This window comes from Ammospiza caudacuta, chromosome 7 (genome assembly GCF_027887145.1).
Source record: "Ammospiza caudacuta isolate bAmmCau1 chromosome 7, bAmmCau1.pri, whole genome shotgun sequence".
Taxonomy (NCBI): Eukaryota; Metazoa; Chordata; class Aves; order Passeriformes; family Passerellidae; genus Ammospiza; species Ammospiza caudacuta.
In genome coordinates this window covers 46,741,896-46,759,851 of record NC_080599.1, presented here as the reverse complement: position 1 = coordinate 46,759,851, position 17,956 = coordinate 46,741,896, and the positions used below count along the sequence as shown (strand labels likewise).

Sequence of the window (17,956 nt, the reverse complement as noted above, 5' to 3'; positions counted from 1 at the left end):
TTAAGTCTGCACTTGTATTTGAAACAGCAAATCACAGGGAGGGTGGTGTTAAGCCAGCATGTCCTGCCTCAGCTCTAGTCAAGTAGAACATTCCCTGTATCCAAATTCATCCAGGATTTAGTGTCTCCCTCTGCTAGCAGATCCACCTGCAGCCTGTGAGGCTGCTGAGGCATCAGGGGAGGCTTTTGGGGTCATCCCCCAGGGAGACACAGATTTGATAAGAGCTTTGTGGGAGGGTGGGAAGAAGGGGTGTGCACACACATTCCAGGGCATGGGAAAGCAGAGCACCTCCTGATTCCCTTTGTACAGCCAGCCCTGAGGAACCTGACCTGGAGAAGGAGGAGAGCGATGTTGGACAGCTGAGTGTGGGACAGGGAAGGTGAAATCAAACCAAGCAGTGCTCAGGGTGCCAGCCATGGAAAATTCACTGAAAATTAGCATCCCACAGCCCAATCCTGCACCCTGGAGGGACCCCAGTGCTGGGTGGTCTCAGAGATGCACAGGGAAAGCAGAGCTGGGATCTGAGTTAGAGAACGGGAGTGCTCTGAAGTGCATCCATTTTGCTTTGACACCATCCTTTAGCTTATTCCCAGATTTCACTCATAAAACATGGCATGCAAGGATATGCAAAGCTGTTCTGCCTTTATTTGATGTGTTGGCAGCTCTTCTATTTCATTAAAAACTCACAAGGAATTGTAAACACCAGGTCACACAAACCCCCAGCCCGTGCCCTCTTTATAAATAAAGCCTGGCTTAAAAGCCCACCTGGCAGCTCTGCTCATCCAGTGCTCTGCCAAGTATTCCCAGTGTAAACACGGGCTTTGAAGGCATCAGAACTTCCCCAGGAGCAGAGACCAGGGCAGAACCCCTGCTGGGGACAGCCCTGGGCAGTGCCACAGCCAGCGGTGGCACCCGATGGCACCAGCTGACGTTTTGGCCCCTGGGCCCATCCCTTCTCACTCTCTGCTTTTAAATAACAGCTGAGCTTGTGTAACCCACATCACCCTTCTCTAACCCATATTTTTGGGACCATATGGCTTAAATATGCAGGGTTTAGGGATAAAAAAGCAGATGCAGTGCCAGTACTGCTGTCATGGGGGGTAGGTGACAAATAACCAGTGAGCAGACACTGCCCAGGAGCTGGTGGGTGCCAGGCTGTGCCAGAGGTTGGGATGCTTGGTTCCCTGTCCCTCCTCACCCTTCCAGCTCTCCTGGCCAAGAAATGGGACAAAAACCCCTCCAAGAGTGGGATGTGAGGTGGCATCACTGGGACCAAAGTGGTTCCTCCCTGTGTCCGCAGCTCAAACCCACAGACATTGCTTTCCTCAGTCACACACTCACATCTGGCACTCCACAATGGATTTTCTGTGGCTACTTTGGCTCACCTGGAAATATTTCAGTGTCAAGAGCCCACAAAACAACTCAATTCTGCCAACAGGTACCACACACTCACCAAAATTACACAGAAAGTACTAACAACACTGTGACCACATGCAGCATTTGTTATTTAAAACTCCAGAACTGACAACATAATGACCACATGCAGTATTTTGGTTTTTAAAACTCCAGAGTGCTCATATTGATGCTTTCTTAACCAGGCTTTGAAAACATGAATCTCACAGAGCAGACACCCCTCAGCTCAGCTGCAGGAGAAACCACATTAGATGACCAAAGTTTCCCATTTGTGGCAGTTCTGCAGGCTGGTGACTGCTGATTTTCTGACATTCCTCAACTAAAGTTCCAAAGAAGAGCAAAGCATCACTGTGCCCATAATAACCACTTTATTTATTGAAGGGAACTCACAGAGCAGCTACAGCATGTAGGAACAAACCACCCCAGTGCAGGAGGGGAAAACATCCAAAAAAAAAAAAGGTGCAGGAGACATCCCTGGATTCCATTTCTGCCTGTGATGACTCAGGATAGCTGGGCATGAAAGTGAGAGTGGTGCCACCTCCCCTTGGAGAGGCTCTGGGATAATTCCAGGTGAGTTCCAGCCAGCCCTGGGAAGGGATGAGTCAGGGATTTGCTCACAGCATTTGGGGCACTGGCACAGACTTGCCCATTGCCTGCCACCTCCTCAAAATAGGGGGAAAAATCTGTTTAATATCAGATCACAGAACCACAGGACTACTGAGGTTGGAAAAGCCCTCCAAGGTCATCAATGCCAAGTCTCCACCTTGTCACCAGCCCTTGTTCCTTGGACACATCCAGGGATGGGGACTCCAGCTCCTTCCAGTGCCTGACCACCCTTTCCATGAGGAAATTCCTTGGGGTGTCCAACCTGGCCCTTCCCTGGCACAGCCTGAGGCTGCTTCTTCTTGTCCCTTCAATATTGCAACTGAATTTTGAATTCAGTCAATTAAAAACTCATTCTTACTTCTTAAAATTTCCCCAATGCCCAGCTTCACCTTGAACAATGAGATTTGTTTGGAAGAAGAGTCAGCCTGAGAAATGTGATCAGCAAACAGAGCCATTATCCTGTTAAGGTTCTATTTATCCATGGAATAATTCCAGATGAATGATGACTCTTCTTAACACTGGCAAGATAATTATCTGTTCCAACCCATGAAGAAACATTGGGTTTAAGTTAATGAGAAGTCACAACAGGCCGTGAAAAGCCAAGTAAAGTGTATTCAAACACACTTCCCACAGAGGAGTTGGCCAAGATGTGATTTTATCACCCTATTGCACAAGTGTGGAGTGAATCTCACACGTCAGGCCTTGTAAAGCCTTTGTGATTAAATAAACTTCAGTTAGGTTTACAAAAAGCTGTACCTGCATTTGTAGGATGAGACAATAACTCAAAGAAAGATAACTGAGGTGACATCAAGCCCAGAAATAATTGGAAATTTGAATGGGGAATAAATCTGTTGTGCAGAAAAAAGGAGAGAGCAAAGTACGTCTGGAAATGAGGATATCCTGCTTGTCAGACTCCAGGGCACCAGGAATGATGGATGCTAAGAGGAGGAATGGACACATCCAGTGTGAGCATGGCCTGGATGGGCCTTCTTGTGGGGCAGAGATGGAAATCCCACCCTCTTTAAGGTGCAAAATAAGTCCTGTTAAAACATGCAAACAAAGCATTCAAAGTGCATCCTTCACAGGCATACCCCAATGCTATACCAAATGGATACAATTGTTTCTATAATCAGGAGTAATTTCTTTGTCCTGATAGAAAAATGAATGTGATTGCAATTCAGGTCTCACTGCAGGATACCCAAAACAGCAAAAAGAACAAGGAGGTGTTTGGAGAAGGAGTTAGAAGACAGAATAATAAGATAAACAGTTCAGAATTCATGTGTAACATAAGAGTTTTCCATTTGCAAGCCTCTCGCTGACTCTGAGCAGAAAGCCTTCCCCAAGTGAGCTTTGTTATCCAGTGAAGGAATTTGCCTAAGGAAGTGATAAAAGCCCAGTTTCCCGAGACATTAGAAACAAGATTGGGCAAGACAGGGCTGCAGACACACACGGGGAGTTATCCCACGCTGGCAGCAGGGTCAGGGCAGGACAGCCTCGCAGGGGACGGAGGCGCAGCTCTTCTTGGCCAAATCACCCATGAACGTTTTATAGCTGCAGATGTACCAGAAACATCAACATCCCCCTTAAAGAGGGAATAAAATCTCCAGCAAACAAACTCCTCAGCTCTCCCACTTGGACAGAACTCCAGGGAAACAGGAATGGCAGATAAAGCTACACAGACTTGGAGAAAAGCTAATTATCCTAAGTGCTCGGTATTTTTTGCTTTTCTGCACATTCCAGACCAACACTTCATCTCTCCCTCTGTCTGGTTCCTACCTGACTGATCCCTTCCAGGATCTTCCCACAGATCTGCCTCCTGGCTGTTTTTCCTCTCAGTTCTATCTCCCTCATCTTCCTTTTCTGCCTTTTGCATTCTCTGCTCCCCTGATCCTTTGTGAGCTCCCCACAGTTTCCATCTGATCTCCCAGATATTCCATTTTGCAATCAGCCACTTTCCAGCATTTTCACAGCCCACCCCGGAGCTGCTGAAGGAAATTTAGACAAACTGCAATGGGTACAACCCATTAGTTGCTAATTTTCTTGTCTGTTTAAAAGCTGGCACCATCCTGAAATTTCTATAATATATCTCAAATTTTGCTTATACCTTTAATATGTGGAAGGATTTTCAGGACATCAGTTCCTCTCTGTCTGCATTAGAATTCTTCTCTTTCCAAAAGAGGTGGGAATTGTGAATACTGCAATCAGTTGAGTGAGGGAAAAGTGAAAGGAGATGGGGAATTGTTGAGCATTTCTGCTCTTTGGGTAAGGCAGTTGTCTCTCAAGGAGAATCTGCTGCCTTTAACAGTCTGTGATAGCACAGATCAAACCTATGGATACTAATCCTCATCCCACAGCACAAACCTTCCATGGATTATTTAAAAAAACAGTCCATGTTAAAATACACTCTGACAAGATGCCTCCATGCTCAGGTGAAGCTGCCATTTTCAATATTTTGGATGACAAGAGCCTACAATTACACACAATAAAATCTGCCCCAGAGCAGACCTCATGAAGCTGTCCCTGATGAGGAGGGTGGAATTCTGCACAATGGCATTTCCCCATTAGCTGTGCTCCTTGAACCCTCTGATTCCATGGCTGAGGCAGCAAAGGGAAAGCTGGTTCTGCCAGAACCTTGCCTGGGCAGACCCAGAGGGTCAGAGTTTACCAGGCCACAGAATCCCAGAATCCCAGAGGTTGGAAAAGATGTGGAGGATGCTCTGAGTGCCTGATCCTTGCCGCGTCCCCAGCCCAGAGCTCTGAGTGCCACTGCCAGGAATTCCTTGGGCACCTCCAGGGATGGGCACTCCAGACCTCCCTGGGCAGCTGTCACAGAGATGTTTTATGAAAAATCCTTTTGCCAGGATTTTTTTTTCTTGAGAAGCTGCGAGGCCTCAGGAACAAAATGCAAACAATGGTTATCTGCTGCTGTGGAATGCAACAGGTGCATCTGGGATTGGTCTCATGTGGTTGTTTCTAATTAATGGCCAATCAGTCAGCTGGCTCAGACTCTCTGGTCAGTCACAAGATTTTATTATCCTTTCTATTGCTTTCTATGAAATCCTTTCTTCTATTCTTTTAGTATAGTTTTAGTATATAATTTTCTTTTAATATAATATATATCATAAAATAATAAATCAACCTTCTGAAACATGGAGTCAGATCCTCATCTCTTCCCTCATTCTGGGACCCCTGTGAACACCACCACAGGCAGCCCCTTCCAGTCCTGAGCACCTTTCCATGGGGAAATTCTTCCCAATATCCAACCTGAGCCTCCCCTGGCACAGCCTGAGGCCGTTCCCCATCCTGTCCCTGTCCCCTCCTGTCAGGGGCTGTGCAGAGCCTGAAGGTCCCTCCTGAGCATCCTCTTCTCCAGGCTGAGCCCCCCCCAGCTCCCTCAGCTGTTCTTCATAGGTATTAAATGATTCCTCCATAGCTCCAAACTGTCATCACCGTGTCCAAAATGCATTTTTTGCTGGTGAAGGACCCTCTGGAGCTCTCCAGGCTGCTCCATGAAGAGATGAATTTGCGGGGTGCCAATAGCCTTCATATGGTTAATTTTGTTCCAGCTCCTAAAGTGTGAAACTCCTGCACATCTACCTGTTCTGTATCTGCAGTGTTATCATCATTGACAGACCTGGGCAGGTTAATAATTGGCTTTTGATAGGGAAATTTTCAACACCAGTGAACAATTCAGGCTCTGTGGATTTCAAATCCACCAGACATTCATTTCCAGCCTCAAAAGGGAGACGTGCAGCGGGATGATTTCATTTAGTGCAGGACTGGAAATTGTTAGGAACTTCATTTATATCCCATCCCTTCCATCTATCAGAGCACCTCAGCACTGCTGCTGGTGTTGAGGTGCTCTGACAGATGGAAGGGATGGGATATAAATGAAGTTTATAAAACCCACCCCAAAAGGTTACTGGGGAGATGAAAACTCCTTCTCAAAAACGTAATTCTTGAATCTCAAAGTCATCAGAAAATGATGCGATTGCTACGTCTGTCTGCAAACTCTTCAAATACCGTCAGATGTTCTGGCAGCAGCCTGGTGCCTTCCTCAAGTCAGTATTTTTAGTAGCTTGATCTTTGGCTAAGGTCATATCAGTTAAAAATTGTTTTCTTCCGCGGGATGGGAGCCATCTCTTGGAAGAAGAGGTTTTTAAGAGGCCCGTTTTATATGCTAATACCTTAATCCTAAATTTCTAATTACCGCCCTACAATTCCTTTTGATTGCAGCTATTAATTACAGATTATCATTAACGTGAGATGGATTTAGAAGTCACTGTGGAATCCGGGTGCACTTTACATTACTCCAAATTGGGTCGTTAACAGTTCCACTTAAGAAGAGCCAAACGCTGCGCCCTGGAGCAAGCCACAGCTTTAATGACAGGGAGTGAAGAAAAGAAATGGCCACTTGGCCGAGGGCCAGCATTTCCCAGCTCACAGTGGAGCCTTTGTGCCTCCGAGCTGCAGAAATGTGCCCAGGATGGCTCTGCAGGGCACTTGGGCACCACATTCCTGGGATGGCACCGCTCAGGTGGAGCCGGAGATAGCCCGCACTGCACCAACTCACAGGATTTTCACGGGGTTTTTCTAGAAATTATTATTTGTACTCTGCTTAGTCTGAAATATGAGGGATGTGGAAGGAAGATGTTGGAGGAATACCGTGTTTTCCTGGCCATAAAAAAAGAGGTTTTAGTGAATATGGATCCAGAGTGTGGTGGATCCTTGGAGTTGTAACACTGGGAGAGGGCACAGCAGAGCTGCTAGTTAGGCAAATTTACAAAGGCTGGGAATTTGCATATTAAATGGAAATTTAATCTCTCCAAACCTACCTGGATTTTTTTCCATGCCCTGAGCTTTTCTAGAGAGAAGAGAAGAGAAGAGAAGAGAAGAGAAGAGAAGAGAAGAGAAGAGAAGAGAAGAGAAGAGAAGAGAAGAGAAGAGAAGAGAAGAGAAGAGAAGAGAAGAGAAGAGAAGAGAAGAGAAAAGAGAAGAGAAGAATGGAAATGGGAAGCACCCAAAGAAAACTGCAACAGAAGGAAGCAAAAAGCTGACAAAAGCAGGAAGAAATTACTGGATGGGACTTGTCCAGAGGTGGATGTGGCAAGAAACAGAGGAGTCACAAAACCCCATCAGAATATCACGAGGGAATGGAGAAGGAGAAGGATGTCCTGGGGCACTGTTAAGTGAAAATTCTTCAGTGCCAGGAATGGTGAGGAAGAGTCCAGGGAGGGATGGAAGGAGCATTGGGAGGCAACACTGTGGCTGTTTGAGATGAAGAATTTTTTCCTCCCAAAAGTTCTGGAGCCTTAAAAGTGCTGAGATCCCTCCAGAGCCACCTTTGCAAAGCCTGCTGTGATCAATGAATAATGCGATGTCATAATTAAAAGGCAAATATCATGTATATATGGAGAACTTTTATAAACTTTATACATATGGGATTTTATAGATTTATTGTTGTTTTCCCCCCCTTGTGTTGTTATCATGGGGTGGCCTGGGTCTGGGACATTTGGGAGGGTCTGCTTGTCACTATGGTGACATCTGACCTCCAATCAAGATGTCAGGCAGTGATCTCCACCTCTAGACAGTGAAGAAGGAATGGATGGACAAAACTTTGGGAAGGGCTAAAGGGTTAAAAGGCAAAACCTACATCATGTAGGTGAGCACATGGTGGGAAAAATCCTCTACTCCCAGCATTGTAATATTTTCTCTATTCAGTCTTCTGTTGTATTTTTGATAAAGGTTTAAAAAACCTTTTAAATTTTTCAAAATTGAGTACGGTTTCTCACACCTACGCATCCTTGTGACTCCAAGTGATCCAGAGCCCACATTTACTCATGGAATTTGCTCTCCTGAAGGCCCCAAAGCCATGCACAAGCACCCTGGGGGCCTGCCCCTCTCCTGGCACAGGTTCCCGTGTATTTCCCTCCCCACCAGCAGAACGTGCTCAGGACAGACGTGTTTGGAGACGAGGATGAAGTGCCTGGACAGGGCTGCACCTGCTGCCTTGTCCCTGGCTTCCATCAGTGCCACTGCGCTAAATCCACCCACAAAGGCCTGAAAGAAGGCAGAGGCAGCCAAGCCAAGGGAGGGCAAACAAGAAATCATTTACATCCCCCATAAATCGCAGCACGCCGTAACTCCTCGCGCCTCAGCGCTCGGGGGCCGCAGCCGACTGCAGAGGACGAGGAGAGCAGCGAGCCACAATTAAACCCTTATAACCTGGGCAGAAAATTACAGCAGAAGGCTGCCACGTGCAAACCCACGATGACTTTTTCGAGCCCGATAATTATTTTTGTTGCGGCGACGAAAAACGGGGCCCGTGTCAGCTGATGAATTAATGGGAGGGCCTGAAACAATTACTGCTTCAATCCACAGCAGCCTCCCCCGTGTAAACACGCTGCCTTTTCTTGCAGATCCTCGTGCTACGGGGGCAGACGTTGCCCCATGACTTATTGGCTGCCCATGATGGAGCAGTAAATGCTCCGGCCTGTTTGATGGCTGCAGCTCCTGCCTCAGGTTTTTTACATGGCTCGGTGGTGATTAATGCACAAACTGCCAACTGCAGCCAGAGGCTGAAAGACAAGGCCACACTGTGAAACCTATGCTAATAGAGCACAATTTATATAAAAAGGGGGGAATGTAAATATTTAACTGATGCCAGAGCTGGATACTTTGGCCAAGCTGGGACTGAGCTACATTGATTGTTCAGGAGGAGCTTACACCCTAAAACCCTCACAGGCCTGATCTCAGACAGGCACTGAAGGTGGATTTAAAACTTCATTTCTTCTGCTAAAAGGCTGTTTTCTTAAATTTTGCTTCGAGTGGAGCAGATGCCACTTGTAAGTGCTGCTCTGTGGAGAGCTGGGCCCAGCTCAGGGCTCGGTGGGAGCTTGACCCACATCCCCCAGAGACAACGGCAAAACAAGGCCCTCCAGCTAATTAGTGTTTATTAGCAGCCTCCAGAGAGGGCAGGGGCTCTGGGAGGTGAAGACTGAACTCCCTGCCCATGGCTCTGGGTTGGGTTTCAATCACAGCACAGGCTGTCCTCGTCCTGCCCCTTGTCCTGCCCTCATGGCACTGCTGATCTAGGCTGTCCTCACACAGCCAACAAAGGCAATTATGCAGGTAATTAGTCTGCACAAAAGGTTTACATCGATGCTCCAGAGGTTTCTTTTTAATCCCTTCATTGACAGAAGGAGTGAATTGATTTAGCCACAGTTACAACTTATTTACTGTAAGAGAATTTCCTAAATCCAAGGTTCAGCGGGACCTTCTGGATCCAGGTACTCAATAACAACAAGAAAAATTAAATCCAAACTTAACCAAATTTATTTTCACTGCTGCTTTTGGGGGGATCTTGAGTCTCATCAGTGGCTGAAGCATCCTGCACTGCATTCCCAAGGATTTCCAAGGATATTCCAGGGAATCCCATCCCGGGCACGCAGAGCTCAGCACTGGCAGCCTAACACCAGCCACCAAATCCAAAGGTCTGACCAAATCAATCTCCTGAATCCTTACATTATGCAGCAATCCTTCTGCACTCCCAAAGCTCAGCCAGGGCTGCTTTTGTCGGTGCAGAAGAGCCACTTGTAAAAAACACAATTAAGACGTCGCGAGCCTTCACCTTAATTGCACCCAGCAGCACAAACGTCTGTGGGCTTCGTGACCCCAGAGTGGCTCTGCCACAAAATCCCAGGCCAGAGTGTCTAAAAGTTAACAGCCTGTACAATGGAAAACCACCAGGAGCAGGGCAGAGCCGGCTGGCTCGGCCCTGACTGCTCCGGCAGGCGCGGAAGCCTCACGGAAGGATAAACCACTGATGATTTTTTTATTAGCTCCACAAACAAGGAGCTCGGCATTTGATGCGGTGCTACTGCAGAGCCACAGGGATTAGGTTTCAAAGCCGTGGCAACTGCCATGCTTTAAGGAACTCGTTAGGCTGGAAATGGATATGGGCTCCCTCTGGAAGGCAAGGCAATCCAAATAAACACACAGCACAGCAGCACGTCCAGATGAACTTCCAGGGGACCCCCTGTCCCTTCCCCAGGAGCAAAGCCCACAGCAGTGACAGGGTTTGTGAGGTTCCGGGGGACCCCCTGTTTTCTCCCTGAGGAGAAAATCCCAGAGCAGTGCCAGGGTTTGGGAAATTCCAGAGGAACCCCTGTTCCTTCCTCAGGAGCAAAGCCCACAGCAGTGCCAGGGTTTGGGAAATTCCAGAGGACCCCCTGTTTTCTCCCTGAGGAGAAAATCCCAGAGCAGTTCTATGGTTATGAAGTTCCAGGGGACCCCCTGTTCCTTCCCCAGGAGCAATGTCAAGGTTTAGGAAATTCCAAGGGATCCCTTGTTCCTTCCCCAGGAGCAAAGCCCAGAGCAATGCCAGGGTTTAGGAAATTCCAGGGGACCCCCTTTTCTCTCCCTGAGGAGAAAATCCCAGAGTGGTACCAGGGTTTAGGAAATTCCAGAGGACTCCCCTTCTCTCTCCCAGGAGCAAAGTCTAGAGCAGTGTCAGGGTTTAGGAAATTCCAGGGGACCCCCTGCTCTCTCTCTGAGGAGAAAATCCCAGAGCAGTGCCAGCGTTTGTGAGGTTCCAGGGGATCCCCTGTTTTCCACCTGAGGAGAAAATCCCAGAGCAGTGCCAGGGTTTGAGAAATTCCAGGGGACCTCCTGTTTTCTCCTTGAGGAAAAAATCCCAGAGCAGTTCCAGGGTTATGAAGTTCTAGGGGACTCCCTCTTCTCTCTCCCAGGAGCAAAGCCCAGAACAATGTCAGGGTTCAGGAAATTCCAGAGGACCCCGTTTCTTCCACAGGAGCAAAGCCCACAGCAGTTCTGGGGTTTAGGAAATCCCAGGGGACCCCCTGTTCTCTCTCCCTGAGGAGCAAAGCCCAGAGCAGTGCCAGGGATTTCCCGCCCTGCTCTCCAGGAAAACGAGAGCAGCAATCCCAAGCCCAGCAGGAGATCAGAGCCAGTGGATGGTGCTGAGCTCAAAATGCTCTCACACGCATTTCAGGGCTCCATTTCACTGCTGCTTCATTGCCTTCCCTCAGCTCTGGGAGCATCCAGGAGGATTTTGTGTGGACTATTTACAGGGCAAGGAAAACACAGCTTCTCCTTGGAGGCTCCGGGGCAAACACGACATCGGGAATCGGAGATGGTGGAATTCTCCCTCATTTCATAGGGAATATTTACAGCCTGCTCCTCCAGCCTTTCTCCACTCCTCTGTAACGAGTTCCCAAAGCACTCCTTGTGGTCAAGGCACATTTTTGTGCTGTTTGGCTTTTCAAGTTTCCCAAAGTTCATTCCCAGGTCCTTTCCCCAGGAGCTTCGGCCTCTGCTTTGCGCCACTCACCATCGTGTGCAAGACCCCATTTTAGCAAAACAGAAAATCCTGATGGATAATGGATGGAGACAGACCTTTCCCAAGTGCAATTCTGATCTTTTGAGGGAGGATTTCTGGGAGGATTCCAGCCTGAGAGATACAGAGTGCTGATTGCACAAAGTCTAAACACTCCATCAGTGATAGGAGAAATATGTTGGAAATATGCATTTTTTATTCTGGCAATTCCCTTATCATGCTCAGGATTCTGGTCAAATATCACAATCTAACACCTGTTTAATTTAAATTAAAGTGCCGAAGTAACCAAATTCCTTCCCCCGTGGCATTAAAAGACTAAAATCTTTCCACTGTTTAACACATGGATGTTCAAGGAATATTTGAACCTAATCCAGATTTTACTGAGATACTTAGAAAATCCAGCATCAGTTAATGATTTTGGATGCTGTTTCAGGTTTGTGCATGTCTTTAATCCTCCTGAAGCACAGCACTGCCAAGCTGTGTGTTTTCTCACCCAAATTCCCAAATTAATTACCTCTGACAGGGGGTTTGAGTGCTGCTGTTACCCATGGTGTTTATAGAAGGCCAGGGACAGCAGATTAGAGCATTACAATAATCTTTTTAAAAACTAGTTATTAAAGACTCCGGAGGGGCATGAGAGAAGAGATTTAAACTGAAAGAGAGCAGGTTTAGATTAAAAATGAGGGAGAAATTGTCACCTGTGAGGGTGGTGAGGCCCTGGCATGGTTTTCCCAGAGCAGCTGCAGCTGCCCTTGGATCCCTGGCCCAAGGCCAGGCTGGAGCACCCTGGGATAGTGGAAGTGGAAAAGCAAAAAAATCAGAGAATCTCAAACAGATTTGGGTTGGAAGAGACCTTAAAGTTCATCCTGTTCCACCCCCTGCTATGGGCAGGGAACTTTCCATTATCCCAGGTTGCTCCAAGCCCCAACCTGGCCTGGGACACTTCCAGGGATGAGGAGTCAGAAATATTCTCAATTTATGCCAAAGGCAGAGTGCAAAATGCCTGCAGTAGGAGCCATATTCACAAAAAGATGGATTGAATTCCACAGGGAGGAATATCCTGGGTAAAGGGAAAGGGATCAAATTATTCCTGCCACATCCAGGGCCACTGGGATGGTGCAAAGCACATCCCATCTCTCAATGCAAGCACAGACAAACTGCACATCCCAATCATGCAAAAGTGCCTTTTTGCCCACGTTTCTCAGCACACTGGCTCTTGTTGGGGATGCTGGACTGGGCCTGCTGAAGGTGGGAATTCTTGGGAGATGTGGTTCCCTCCAAACCACGAGCAAATCGTGCCCTGTGATTTTGGTTTCCTGGCATTACTGCCTTGGAGCTTTGGGAGCATTTGATCCCTACCCAAACACACTCCCACAGACACAGTGCTCACAAAGCTGACAGAGCCAGCTCTGGGGCTGGGATGCAGAGTCTGGGATGCTGTCACATCCCAAACTTCTCACCATTGTTCACTGAGAAGCATTTCCTGTGCCCAGAACCTCTGACTGGCATAAAGTGCCTTTTAGTTGTGTGACTGATGCACAGAGTGTGCAGATTTTTGCTATCACAGCTTTGCTGCTGCTCCTTCAAGCTAAAATTCATTAGAAAAAAAAGGAGTTATTGCACCAACTTTGTCCAGACCTACCTGAGCCCTCCAAAGACATGGAGTTTTAGTCACCTGCAGTGCCATATCCAAAGCAATAAATGCAATTGTTATTTATTGTCAGCAATGAGCAGAACCTCTATTATACCCTTCCAGCATGGAATTAATTATTAAATATGTTTGGGCACTTTAATGCTAGGCTGAGCACAGGGGTGTAAGAGGGGCAGTTTTTGCAGTGGGGTGTGTGAATCCAAGAGACCAGTCTGGAAATAAGTGACATGAGCTGTCAGCAAATCCAGACCCCTGTGACCCCTGGACATTGCCCTTCCCAGTTTTACCTTCCAAGAGAGAACCCAAACTCCTCTGAACAGTTTACAGTGTTTAAACAGACTTTGAGAAATGGAATCAGAGATATCCTGCCCACTCTCTATCAGCCCAAAGATCAACTGCTACTCCCAGGAATGGGAGGGGATGGAAGTGGGGAATGGGAAGAGGCAGCTGGCAATTTTCCAGCCTCCCTCTGCCCCTTGCAAGACTCTCCCTGTGTATCTGAAGCTCTTTAAGTGTGGCAGAGGAAAAGGAACTCTCTCTACTCCTTGCATTTCCACACTGTGGGGCACAAACAGAGCACCTTAAACACATTGCTGGCTCCTCAGAACAAAAAGCTGCTGGGTGATTTTTTAAATTATTTTTTGAGGTTTGTTTGTTTGTTTGTTTGTTTTGTTGGTTTTGGGGGGTTTTTTGAGTGTTTTTTTGAGTTTTTTTTTTTTCCTGGCCAACCTCCAGACAGGAGCACAGTGACCTCCTGGGGCCAGGGCCACCTCTCCAGCTCTCCCCATGGAGCTCCTGCCCAGATCCAGGTGCTGCTTCCCAGTTCTGGGAGGGTTCCCACTGTGCTTGAGCGAGCTCTGACCAGCAGGCTCGGATCCAGGAGTGCCACCAGCTTTCAGATTTGGCTCCCTGAGTGCCACCATCCCTGAGTGCCACCATCCCGGACTTTGTGCCCTCAGGCCCAGAGAGCTGCTCTCAGCTCCAATGGATAAACACTGAGCTGCAGACACAGCAGTCCTGGCCATCTCGGCTTGTATTTATGGAAAGCAGTGCAGGTGGGTTTACATTTCAAATAAATAAATACAAAATAACTTCAGAGCCCCTGGAAGTCAGCAGAGAGCAGCGTGGTGGGACTGGCTTCTCATGGGCTGGGTTCAGAAGAAAGTCCCAGTGTCACAGACATCTTTTTATGAAAAATCCTTTCCTTAGGATTTTTCCTCCTGAGAAGTTGAGAGGCCTCAGGAACAAAATGTAAATAATGATTATCTGCTGCTGTGGGATGCAACAGGTGCATCTGTGATTGATCTCATGTGCTTGTTTCTAATTAATGGCCAATCACAGTCAGCTGGCTCAGACTCTCTGTCCGAGCCACAAACCTTTGTTATCATTCTTTCTTTTCTATTCTTAGCTTAATCAGCCTTCTGATGAAACATTTTCTTCTATTCTTTTAGTATAGTTTTAATGTAATATATATCATAAAATAATAAATCAGCCTTCTGAAACCTGGAGTCAGATCCCCGTCTCTTCCCTCAACATAAGACCCCTGTGAACACGGTCACATCCCAGCGGTCCCCAGTGTCACTGGGATGGGAAAGGGCCAGGCTGGAGAGAGGCCAGGAGATTCCCTGCCCTGAGTGATTAAACTTGGAGCAAACCCAACAGACAGCGAGAGAAAAGAGGAATTTTCCCAGGACATGTTTGATTCAAGCAGGGATTCCTCCTCAGCAATTAACTCTGAACAACAAATTAAGATTTGTGTGCCCCTGCCCTGACTGCAGCCCCGTGGAAAGGAGTGCTGGTGGCACTGGGGTCACACAGACACCCAGGAATGGGCTGGAATTGAGACTGGCTCAGCTATCCCTAGTGATGCTGCTGCCTTTATTGTGTGAGGAGTCAAACAGGACTCCAGGAAAGCAGTGTGGTTTTCAAGAGGCACTTGGGCTGGCTGCTGCTGCTGCCATTGAAGGCTCCAGGAAAGCTGCCACTGAGCTGGGAAATGCTGAGCACTCCTGAGAGCTGCACAAGTGCCTTACAAAGCCATTAGCTCAAACGGCTCTAAAGCTACAAGCAAGGAAAATAAAGGCAGCAAAGTAAAAGCAAAGAAAGGCACAGAAATGTTTGAAAGCCCTTCCAAGCCATCACAGGCTGACAGCCTGCAGCCCCTTTCATCTGCTGCAGGCCACTTCAGCAGGCTCCAGGATTTAATTAAGTGGAATGTTTATTTACACAGCTCAGGAGAGCGGCTGGGCAGCCACCAGAGCCACCTCACTGAGCTTCATGGACTGAAAGAGGAGGGACTTTGGCAGCCTGGGACATAAAATAAGGCCAGGATTGATGGAATTCTGCCTGGTCTGGGCTGGTGGTGTGGGCAGGAGGCACAGCTTTGACTGAATCCTGGTTGGGAATCTTCTGGCACATCAAGAACCTCCTGCTGTGGCCTAAGACACACAAAAGGACCAGAGAGCAAAACTCAGCAGCACACACAGAGCCAGAGGGGCTGGTCCTGATCCCATTGTGGAGCTTGGGGGAATGGGATAGGATGGAATGGAATGGGATGGGATGGGATGGGATGGGATGGGATGGGATGGGATGGGATGGGATGGGATGGGATGGGATGGGATGGATGGGATGGGATGGGATGGGATGAGATGGGATGGGATGGGATGGGATGGGATGGGATGGGATGGGATGGGATGGGATGGGATGGGATGGGATGGAATGGGATGGGATGGGATGGGATGAGATGGGATGGGATAGGATGGGATGGGGTGGGGTGGGATGGGATGGGATGGGATGGGATGAATTGCGATGGGATGGAATTAAATGATGTGACATGACGTGAAACAACGTGACATGATGTAGGCATGAAATGAAATTAAATAAAATATAATTAAATTAAATCCAAGGCCACAGAGTTTGCTGGTGTCACCCTGATAACCTGCAGAGACTGTGAGCTGCTCCTGGCAGCAGCTGAGCCTCAGCAAAGGCTCCAGCCCAGGCAAACACGGAGCAGAATTGCTCGAGGGCAGGATTTGCTTTGGCACGGGGCGAGGACGCCGCGGCACCGCTCGTGTGTACTCAGCAGTTTCAGAATCCCAGGATTTCTCCTGCAGATCCAATAAGAGCAGTTTCTGGCTGGGTACAAAGCAGACAAATGAGGAAAATGAAGACTTTTGTTTTCACTGGGCTGTCAGTTCCCATTCAGCAGCAGGGCTCGGGTTCCCTTGCCCAGGGTGCTGCTCCATCCTGGTTGTTATGTGAAAAATGCCACGAGGTGCTGGGATTCCAGCAGCAGCCCAGCCCCTAAGGACCTTCTATACACAAACATTTGTACTGCCCCAAAGGTGCCCTGCAAGGACAGGAAGGACAGGAAGGAAGGAGCTCTCCCTTCACACAGCTCAGACCTGCAGCTCCAGAGCTCCCTGCTGGAGCTCCCCACCACCACAGCAGCCCAAATTCTTTTATCCATTTACAGATTCTGCTTTCACTGCCTCACACTGAGGAGCTGTGACTCCCAGGGCTGTTCTTCACCAAACCTGGCCTTAAGGAAGGACCCTAAGCATGGTTATACCCAGGCTAAGGGAGGCCCAAGGTTTGCCCAAAAAGGAGCAGAATTGGTGCTTTACTTCACTGAGTGTGACTCCTTCACTCAGCTCTGACAGGAGAAAAATCTGCCATGTCTGCAGAAATATCTGGCATTCTTTGCTGTCCAGAATACAGAAAAGAAGGATGGATTTCTGGAAATCATTTTGAACCCAGGGAGCTGGTGTACAAGAACAATTATTGTTGTACAAGGCTATTTCCTCGTGCTCATCTTCACCCTAAATGAGAAAATTCCTGAAGTAGAAGCAGACATGGAGCAAAGGTTTCTGTCTCTTTTCCATGCCCTGCTGGAGCAGAGTCAGCTGGTGGCACAGAGAGGGGGATCTGTAATGAAGAATGCTTTAAGTGCAGGCTCTGGAAAACCCTACACAGACATTTTTTTGTTGAAAAAGGTCAGGGAAAAAAAAAAAAAGAGAAAGCTAATCCTTGAAAAATAATCTTCCAAATAAACAGAGCAGCCTATGGAGAAGGGATCAGCACAGAGTTTGGAGGGAACACCAGAGACAGACTGAGAATGATCCTTTCTTTAACAACGTGTGACCTTCCACCTTAATTCTTTCTTTATTAATCATTGACTTTCTGTCTTTGAGAGTGATAAAAATGGCAAATACCCCCAGAAATAAAGGAAAATGGAGATGGGTCCCAGAGCAAAGTGGTAATTTAGGAAAATATCTGCCCATCATCTGTGTTGAGGAGCTGTGAGCCTGGTTTTATGTGAGCAGCTCTCACCTTAGAATATCCTCCCACAGCCCCACAACCTCCTGATGTCTGATTGCACAACCCCTTACTAACACAAGCTTTTGGGAATATGCATTTTTAAATCCTGGGAAGGCAAATCAGTGTTTCCATCTTGCTTTGCTACTGCACATTTCCACACACTCAGAAACACGGTGAGAGATATAAAGAATCAGCATTAAAATGGGAACTGTCACACAAAGAGAGGGGGGAAAACCCAACTAAAACAGGCCCAAAAATTAGAGTGATAACTGCAGAGCTAAATAAAAAAAAAAAAAAAAAAGATTTAATCAAAGATGAGAAGAGAAAAAAGCCAACCTGCAAACCAGATTATGCAATTTTGTGCCAAATGCCTCATTTTGGAATGAAATCAGCCCTGACTGCTGAAACCCCTGCATGGTCCAAGCCTCCAGTGAGCTCCAGAGATATCTGGCACCCTGATTCCCCAGCAGGGATGATTTATAACCCCACTCTGGAACTGCCCCCTTGGAGCAGGGCCTGTTTTGAACCCCTTGCTAACGAGCTGATCGGGGGCTGGAATTCTCCTAACGCCGGCTGGCAGAAGTTGGAAGTGAAAATCTTTAAAAGTG

The 17,956-nt window shown here is 47.6% G+C and overlaps 1 protein-coding gene across 1 annotated transcript in view; it reads right to left on the bottom strand.

Annotated features, from left to right (window-relative positions):
• Nucleotides 1–17,956, bottom strand: part of ROR1 (receptor tyrosine kinase like orphan receptor 1) — a 151,614-nt gene that overhangs the window by 49,546 nt on the left and 84,112 nt on the right. The window lies entirely within an intron of this gene.